The sequence below is a fragment of the Argopecten irradians genome, chromosome 4, assembly GCF_041381155.1.
Source record: "Argopecten irradians isolate NY chromosome 4, Ai_NY, whole genome shotgun sequence".
Lineage (NCBI taxonomy): Eukaryota > Metazoa > Mollusca > Bivalvia > Pectinida > Pectinidae > Argopecten > Argopecten irradians.
This window is the reverse complement of record NC_091137.1, coordinates 25803034-25813449: the sequence shown is the minus strand read 5'-3', so window position 1 is coordinate 25813449 and position 10416 is coordinate 25803034. Positions and strand designations below refer to the sequence as shown.

The following is a 10416-nucleotide window of genomic DNA, read 5'->3' as shown; positions in this document are numbered from 1 at the left end:
TGCTTGTTGGTCAATAATGTCATGGTACCTATAATATACCAGGTATTATTGTTGTGGTTTCTTGTTTGTCAACAATGTCATGGTGCCTATAATATACCCAGGTATTAGTGTTGTGGTGCTTGTTGGTCAACAATGTCATGGTGCCTATAATATACCAGGTATTAGTGTTGTGGTGCTTGTTGGTCAATAATGTCATGGTGCCTATAATATATATCAGGTATTTGTGTTGTGGTGCTTATTGGTCAATAATGTCATGGTGCTTATAATATTACCTGAGGTATTAGTTATGTGGTGCATTGTTGGTCAATAATGGTCATGGTGCCTATAATATATCAGGTATTAGTGTTGTGGTGCTTGTTGGTCAATAATGTCATGGTGCCTATAATATATATCAGGTATTAGTGATGTGGTGCTTGTTGGTCAACAATGTCATGGTGCCTATAATATTTACCAGGTATTAGTGTTGTGGTTGCTTGTTGGTCAATAATGTCATGGTGCTTATATTAATATACCTTGAAGTATTAGTTTCTATGTGGTGCTTGTTGGTCAGTAATGTCACGGTGCCTATAATATATCAGGTATTTATTAGTGTTGTGGTGCTTGTTGGTCAATAATGTCATGGTGCCTATAATATACCTGAGGTATTAGTTATGTGGGTGCTTGTTGGTCAAACTAATGTCATGGTGCCTAAAATATACCAGACATTAGTGTTGTGGTGCTTGTTGGTCAACAATGTCATGGTGCCTATAATATACCAGGTATTAGTGTTGTGGTGCTTGTTGGTCAATAATGTCATGGTACCTATAATATTACCAGGTATTATTGTTTGTGGTTCTTGTTGGTCAACAATGTCATGGGTGCCTATAATATATCAGGTATTAGTGTTGTGGTGCTGTTGTTGGTCAACAATGTCATGGTGCCTATAATATACCAGGTATTAGTGTTGTGGTGTGGTTGTCTGTTGGTCAATAATGTCATGGTGCCTATAATATACCAGGATATTATTGTTGTGGGTGCTTGTATGGTCAAGTAATGTCATGGTGCCTATAATATACACCAGGATATTAGTGGTTGTGGTGCTTGTTTGGGTCAATAATGTCATGGTGCTTAATAATAGACCTGAGTGTATTAATGTTATGTGGCTGCTTGTTGGTCAATAATGTCATGGTGCCTATAATATACCTGAGGGCTATTAGTTATGTGGTGCTTTTGATGTTGGTCAATAATGTCATGGTGCCTATAATATAATAACAGGTATTAGTGTTGTGGTGCTTATTGGTCAATAATGTCATGGTGCTTATAATATATCAGTATTTGTGTTGTGGTGCTTGTTGGTCAATAATGTCATGGTGCCTATAATATACCTGAGGTATTAGTTATGTCACTTATGTGGTGCTTGAGGTGTTGTCATATGCTGAATTGTCATGGGATGCCTATTTTAATATACCTGAGGTATTATGTTATGTGGTGACTTGTTGGTCAATACTCGATGTCATGGTGCCTAAAATATAATCAGGTATTAGTGTTGTGGTGCTTTTGTTGGTCAATTAATGTCATGGTGCCTATTTAAAAATTATATATCAACAGGTATTAGTGTTGTGGTGTGCTTGTTGGTCAATAATGTCATTGGTGCCGTATAATAGATATCAGTGTATATTAGTTTTGTGTGCTTGTTGGTCAATAATGTCATGGTTGCCTATAATATACCAGGTATTATTGTGTAGTGCTTGTTGGTCAATAATGTCATGGTGGCCTATAATATATCAGGTATTAGTGTTGTGGTGCTTGTGGTCAATAATGTCATGGTGTTTATAATATACCAGGTATAAGTGTTGTGGTGCTTGTTGGTCATAATGTCATGGTGCTTATAATATATACCAGGTATTAGTGTTGTGGTGCTTGTTGGTCCAATAATGTCATGGTGCTTATAATAGATATCAGGTATTAGTTATGTGTGGTCGCTTGTTATATATTGATATAAAATAACACGAAACTTTCAATGCTTCAGTTTTTATGAATTTAATTTAATGCTCTGCGTTTTGTTGAATTAAAATAACTTAACGCAAGCAATATTAGATATACGAAATGTTTCTGTAACCTTATTACCTTATTCAGTGTACTAGGCCTATTTCAATGTTGCGGTGCTTACTATGGTTCTTACTGGGAAAACGAGCCCATAATTATAGATATTTTATTAATAGTGCTTCCGGGTCATAAATGTCATGGTGCATAATATACCAGGGGTGGTGCAAAAGGTCAAGTAATGTTGATGGTGCCTTAATATATACCAGGTATTAGTGTTGTGCGGTGCATAATATACCAGTATCAGTGTGTGGATACCGTACATTGTCCCGGTGATTATAAAACCAGATATAGTGTTGTGGTGCACCGTCATAATGTCATGGTGCATAATATACTATTCTTAGTGTTGTGGTGCATGTAACAACAATTGTCATGGTGAATATCCAGATTTAATGGTTTTGGTGCAAGTTCATGTCATGGTGCCTTATCGAAGGAGACCAGGTATTGAGTGTTGTGTGGTGCTTGTTGGTCAATAATGTCATGGTGCCATAATATACCAGGTATTAGTGTTGTGGTGCTTGTGGTCAATAAATGTTGCAAGCCCGATGTATCCCATCGGCACTTTGTGGCTGTACGTTATATGCTTTAATATACCATGTATTAGTAATATGGTGCTTGTTGGTCAACTAATTGTCATGGTGCATAATGATCATATTTCAATGGTCAATAATGTCATGGCCTTTCGATTATGTTTCGGTCAACTATTATGGTGCCTAAAATCCATAGTGTTGTGGTGCACAATAACACATGGTGCTTATAATATACCAAATACAGCCGTTGTTTGATTGTTGGGTGCTCATGTGGTCGAACAAATGTCAACAGGTAAATGTTTTGAAGTTTAATACAAACAAGAATAAAACTTGTTGGTCAATATGTCTGGTGCTTATAATGTATCAGTATTATTTGTTGTGGTGCTTGTTGGAAATAATGAACATGTTTAAAATTCATGTTAAAACTCTGACATTATATTTCTTTCGTAGTGAAAATTTGTAGGTCTTCCATATATGGTACTTGGTACATATTTGAGACTTTCTATCATTGACCGTCGGAGATGCGAGCCATTTCAAATGTCCTTACAAAATAATTTTAGTTTTACAATGGACACACGTGTTTTTCACCGATGTTTTGCTACGGTCAACGGGATGGAATCGTAGCTCTGACGACGACATCTGTCAGAAATCTTACGTCCGTCGTTCAGAGCTACGTCATCGCAGCTACACTGAGAGAAGAACAGGATGAACGAAACGTGAATTCTTTTCGCACCATGGATAGAGCGGTATCCCATTTTCAGGCAGAAGATGTGCAAGATATAAAATTGGCACAGGTTTGTTGTGTTCTGGTCATTTTTGTTGCTCACGAAATCATTAACTTAAGTTATAACCACGTTAACATCAACAGTACAGTAACCACAGCTACTGTACATTATACACGCAAGAGTAGACCGTAGGCTTATATCACATCATCATAATTACATTACCCATAACACATTAGCTATTAAAGTGGATGAATTTTAAATATTCTCCTATTTTGTGAGGTTTGTCAACAGAACATGTGATGTAAAATTGCAAACTTTGCTCACTTGAATCTATTACTATTACAGTAACCCTGATTTTTTTCTTGCCATGCTGTGATGCATTCCTTTTAATTAATTAAATTTATTGTTCTTATGTTCACAGATTGATACAGATGTCACCTATTGCACAGCATCAGTATTAGCTTCCATGAAAAAGCAGAAATACAGAGTGTACATATGTTTGTACCAAGATAAACCAGCCCATGCCCACTGTCAGTGCCCCATAGGGTAAGCGTTTTGTTAAATGATGTATATTACAGCAAGTATATAGATCAAGTGGCATATGTTGTACATGAAGCAATTTCTCACTTAGCTGTAGACTCATGGGTCATTGGTTAATGAAAGGAAAAGGTCCCTAAATTCAATTGTCATAATATGTAGATATGTAAAGAACTCTAAAGAAAGGAAAATGATTTAAAAAAGTGGACAATTAGAAGTTACATTTTTTCAACAATAGATGAGTATTTTTCCCTTGTTTTACAGACTTGCACAGTGCTGTAGCCATGTTGGTGGACTTTTATTTGCGCTGAATGACTTCAACAGGGAAGTGGCTATACAACAAAGTACTTTATCATGTACATCCAAATTGTCCAAATGGAATGTGCCTAGGAAGCTAACTATGAAGCCATGTCCTTTAAGAGACCTCAATTGAGCAAGCCGACTCTTGAACCTGAGAAACCTTCAAGGACAGTTCTCGAGTTTGATCCTCGGCATACATCTGACAAGATGTTGGATTATAACCCACTATGCTGAGAAAATGAGGGAGCTGCGTTCCATTTTTCCAAACACAGGTGTGTATTGTTGTGTGTTGCTTCATATGTTTGGGGAATAAAAACACGTCCGTTCGTTTTGGATTCCTTTTATTTTTCTCTATTTTCTATCTTTCACAACAAAAGAGTTCCAAAGTTCCAAATGTGATTTAGAGTTATTTCCCCCTTTGCCCACAACTAGATCGTTTCATCACTCATTCCAATACAATACTATAACATGCCGCCCCTTAAAATAAAATTTTTGCCCAATGTATCAAAAATTTTACCATGAGTGATGAAAAGATTCAGTGCATGGACACTTAAGAGAAAAATTACATGAAATTCAGTTAATATAAGAAATGCAAACAGTTGCATTTAAAATACATTGAACAGTATATTAGTAAATAGTATGGGGGAATTATTTCAATTGGTAAATTTGGTGTTGTAAAAAAAATATACATGAAATTGGAGTAATGAGTAAGTTTTTAAACAAGGTAATGCTACTGAAGCATTAAATTGACCCAAAAGTATCAAAGAAGGAAAACATAATTCAAACAGAAACAGTAGTGTATATGAAATACAGTGAACATCAATTAATATGGTATCATTCAGTTTGGTCAAAGTTTACCAGGCTAATCATATGAGGTACATACAACATACATTATAATTCAATATTCAGTATTCACTTAGAGTTGATAGACCATAAGATTTCTCACTCAAAAATGTGTACATGTTGATATAAAATGGTGGTATGTTATAACTCATTGTAGCCATAGGTACAACATTATTGAAAAATCAAGGGAACATGATACCTTAATAAGAACATTGGCAATTTTCATAAGAGTTCAAGATAAAACGCACATGTCTTTGTATACAAAGTCACACAAGATAAAGAAATGTGAAAATTATAACAAGTATACACAAAATACTCCTATGGTACACAAATGTATTGATAATGAATGCATGTGATCAACAATGGTGTAACCATATACATGTAATCTCCGGTGTCCGTAGTAACATGGAGTAATACTTATAAAAAAAAGCAATAGTTGAAAAATCATACAATGGTGTTGGCATAAAAACATTTTGAAATATGAAACATGTCATTATATTCAAAACAATACAAAGAAACTTGTTGAAATACTGGTCAATTTCAAATTCAACTATGAAATTGGAGATGAAACAAGCCTAGGATTATACTAAAGAATGTTCATTTCACTTACAATGAATCAGGCTTGGTTTATAAAGTAGTTAATACAAATAACTAAACACATTTAGGTGGGCATTTAGCGATTAACTGTAGAGCTTTAGTGTTCAAACTTGAGGCAGGACACCAAGTTGCTAACTGAGCTGGCTCTCCAACCGCATGTACAAGATACTGAATACCAGCTGCAGTTTGTCGTTGAGCAAGCACTTTTTTCACCTTGACCTTAGAAGTGGTAGGATCTTGGGTGGCGAAAACAATGTCAGGGTCAATGTGATCCGAATCTCTGTACCGCAGAGGTTTTCCGTATTTGTCTCTGTGGACCATGGATTGAACAGGAGGTTTAGGTAATTGTCGTCGTGGCAGCAGAGCAGAGGATTCCTTTACTAGCGCATCATCCTGGTTAGATGAAGACATCAAAGGGGAATTACTCTGTCGATTATCTCCCTTGTCAAACATTACAGTCAGAGTTTGGGTACCTGTAGTCTGAAAGGTCCGTTTGGAGGTAACTGTGAAGAAATTTGACGGTGATGGTTGTCGTAAATGAGCAATCTTCAAACGGTCAACATGAATAGGTTGAGGAAAAGATTTCTTTCCTGTAGGGTCAGTTTAGTGTGACCATGTGGCCACTGACGTGTTCATCAATGACATAAGGACCATCATAATGATGATGAAGTTTCTTTGCAGGTCCTGTGTATTCATTAGTCATATAAACATAATCTCCTGGCTTGAGATCTATAAGATCTTTACCCTGATTGGTAGCTGTCAACATATGATGTTGGGTTTTCTGTACATTTGCATGTAGATCAGTACGAATGTCATTTAAGAGTTGTTGCTTTTGAGCGACGTAATCTCTCATGTCCACTGGAAGAGATTTCAGATCCTTCGTATGATTAACTAGAGGAAACTTTGGTCGCTGGGCAAAAAATAACCTCAAATGGTGAAAATCCTGTGCTGTTGTGTACAGAGTTGTTCATAGAAAATGTAACAGCAGGTAAAACTGTGTCCCAATTATTACACTCATCATTCATGTAGGGAGTAAGGCGAACTCCAAGGGTGTTATGAGAGAGTGTGAGATAACTGTGAAACTCACGCAAAAACTTCTCTCCATCTTCATTCATGAACCCGGAAAATTTTAAATGTTTATCAGGGATGACGTCTCAAATGATAAATGTCGGACCGACTCCATGGCCACGTGATGAATTATGGGCGGGAACGTGAACATTATAATTACCGTCTGGTTGAGGGAAATCTGTCTGTGGTAAACTGTACCCCGGGTTCCCGTCGGGAGTCTGTGAGAAATATGGACGAGGTAGCATATTCATATTTGGATAGTCATCAGGGCATGGTATTTCAGTATTTGTCACAGCACCGTTCATTCCGTTTCCCGCCATGGCGTGATAGCGGTTAACGTTGTTCTCCGTGATCCCGTCAGCATGGTCACTCCATCGAATTGGTGTGTCGAGGTGCGAAATGGGATCACAGCCTGAAGTAAACATACTGTTAGGAGTACTGCAAGTAACATCTATTAAATTCGGATTCTCCACCATGTTGTGTGTTGCTTCATATGTTTGGGGAATAAAACACGTCCGTTCGTTTTGGATTCCTTTTATTCTTCTCTATTTTCTATCTTTCACAACAAAAGAGTTCCAAAGTTCCAAATGTGTGATTTAGAGTTATTTCCCCTTTGCCCACAACTAGATCGTTTCATCACTCATTCCAATACAATACTATAACAGTATATACATATATATTTATAAAAGAATATAACACAGTTTAAATGTGCAAGCATTACTCAAGTTTATTGATCAACATAAAGCCAGCTTCATTTTTTTTTTTTTACTTTAACACACATGTATTTATACAATGACCAAATATTGTGCAGAGATCAACATTAATTAAAATTGATTCAAAGTCTTATTTTTCTAAAATTAATTTGAGAATTTAGACAATATGAAGTTAATTTCATTCTTCTGTGTATGGATATGATAAACTGAGTGTTTACAGGAAATTTTTATAAAATGTATTAATACTGCAGGTATGGCACACCTTGCTATCATACCAGATAGTGTCCCAGACTTTCTGGAGGAGGAAGAAGTGACTACCACAAAAAATGAAATGGAAGCCAGGCTTCAACAGCTTATATACACAGCTAATACATGTAAGCTCTATGTGTCTCATCTAAGTATGCTTAATGATGATGTAACTTATTTAATGAAGAAAAATGGCATAATCTATGTTTTATTACTTTGCACTTTTTCACTTTTTATTAATAATGGATTTAAAATTATTTCAATTACAATCTACAGGTACAGTACATTACCACCTTCTGTCCAACGGGGAATAGATATGGAGCAGAGAGCAAAGGTTGACTACATGGCAGTAATGGAATCATTTGGTACTCCCATACAGATAGAGAATACTGGCCTGTTTCTTCTCCAATCTGCTGCGTTTTTAGGAGCAAGTTGTGACGGCAAAGTTATCGACCCCTCCATGCCAAGTGAATGTCAAGAAGGAGTATTGGAGATTAAGTGTCCTTTCAGTATAAATGGACAAAAAAATCTGTGAAATGGAGGTTCTTGATATTTTAGAGAAATTTCTATCATTATACATGAAAACAACTGAAGAAGGCCCAGAACTGGATAAGTCTCACAAATACTTTGCACAAGTACAAGGAGAAATGGCAGTGACTGGATTGCCATGGTGTGACTTTGTAGTTTGGACCAGTGCAGGGAAAAACAACATCTGTTCTCAGAGGATTCAGTTTGATCCAGAATATGTTTTTAATATGCTTCCTAAGCTTCAAAACTTTTACTTTAAGTTTTTATGTAAAAATTAAAACTTCATACATCAGTGTTATGTTCACTGCAATGTCATATTATTGCCAGTTTTTATACTACTGTATAAGGCCTAAAAAAAAATATGTTGGTATGTTTCAGGTACCCCTACCTACCCTAGTTTTTACTTCCGACCCTAGCTATTTTATCACACTTTTTCAAAACCAAAATGTTGTGTATGAAGTTTTCAACTTAGATTTTTACGCATGCTTTAAGTTTATCCAGATAATGTTTAATTACGAATACGGTAATGAGAAATAAAAGACTTCTAGCCAGCCTAAAACCTAAGAGACAACTTACATGTATTATTAAATTACTTTTAATGTAGTTATAAAGCCACTTGACCCCTCCCTCACCCCTCCTTAAAAAATAAAATAAAAAAAAAATGAAATAAAAAAAAATCCCGACCAACCTACCCTATTTTTTTTCAGTCATGTAACCTGAAACACACATATAATTTTTTTTGGCCTAAATGAATGACATTTTTGGAAGTTATATGTACATCAAAACTAGCATCTTGTGAAGGTTTCATGGTGTAAAATATGATAACATTGCATTTGTCAATTTAATCACTGTGACTGTAAAAAAATGACATTCATGTTTTTATATAACATGATATGAAACAAATTTGGCTTCTGATCACCCTTGTTTTGACCTTTACCCTTTCGTTTCGTATTTTGCCTCCGGAACTAATCATTAAAACAATCCGAGGAGTTCGAATGTATTCACAAAACCGAAAGTAGCACAGAGAATCTCTACTTCTTTTGAGACAGTTAAACATGTGGATGTTACAGAGTTTAATGTTATAACATAATTATGCATCGTTTTGAGTCTCCTTTAGTCAATATTCAAAACGTTTAACAGACAACAGGAGCCGTACGCGTATAAATTATTTGTAGGCTTAATGAAGAAACAGAGACATTGGACATGTACGTAATACAACTAGTTAAATCTATGTCTGTGCAATAATGGTCGCATTCATCTGATTGAAGATTATGTCATGTTATTATAAATACACGTACCTTGTTAATTTTCTGAAACTTTAGACATAAATTGCTTACATGTATGTGTACAAGAGACGCTAGGTACAGTATCAATCATCAATGGGGAACCTCAAAAATACCTCAAAAATACATATATGTTCCATTTCTCATTTTCCTATACCAGCACACATATATTACATGTATTTTTACATGTATGGTTGTTCGCACTGTTGGGCCCTAATACAGACTTAACATATACATGTATAAATTTTTCACAATAGCAGTAACACATTATTTTTATCTTCAGCAGCAACATGACCCATAAAAGTCCATTGTGTTTCCACAAGGGTCAGTTAAAACTGGTTGATAGAAAATAAGAAGTAAAATAATTCTGCATATGCAATCTAGGGAAATTAAATTAACTCATATACATATATTCACACATACCATGGGTATACATACATGCATTGTATATGTGTAACTTTAATAAAAGCCAATGAATTAATCCTTATAAGATTTCATACATAAGAAGGTTCATATATGTCATAAGCACATTTTCTTAAATATATTTTTTGCAATTTATTGGCTAGGGTAGTATGAGATATTTACCTTCTTGAAGAGCTAATTTTGTTGTAACCATAATTGGTACATAGATAGTTCCACATATGCCACATGTATAGGAGACAACAAAACAACAACAAAATAACACAAACATAAACAACACCTTTTTTTAGCACAAGAAAAATATCTAGTTGCCCATAATATAAAAAAAAAAACAAATGTTTGTTTTTCAGATATTTTTCATTTAAAAAAAAAATTAATAAAGTAGTTAAATAGTTAAGGGGGAACCATTTTTGGGTAAATATATTAACAGTGTTATTTTCAGTAGCCACTATTTTTTCAATTTGTTTTATTTTACAAAACTGTTTCTTACAGCTCTCAAAAATTGGTTGGGTCTTCCTGAAGCGACAGTTATAAATATGGTATT

General features: G+C 35.1%; 1 pseudogene; it reads left to right on the top strand.

Moving 5' to 3' along the window:
* Positions 1–3202: 3202 nt before the first annotated feature.
* Positions 3203–9189, top strand: LOC138322199 (uncharacterized; annotated as a pseudogene).
* The last annotated feature ends 1227 nt before the right edge of the window (positions 9190–10416 follow it).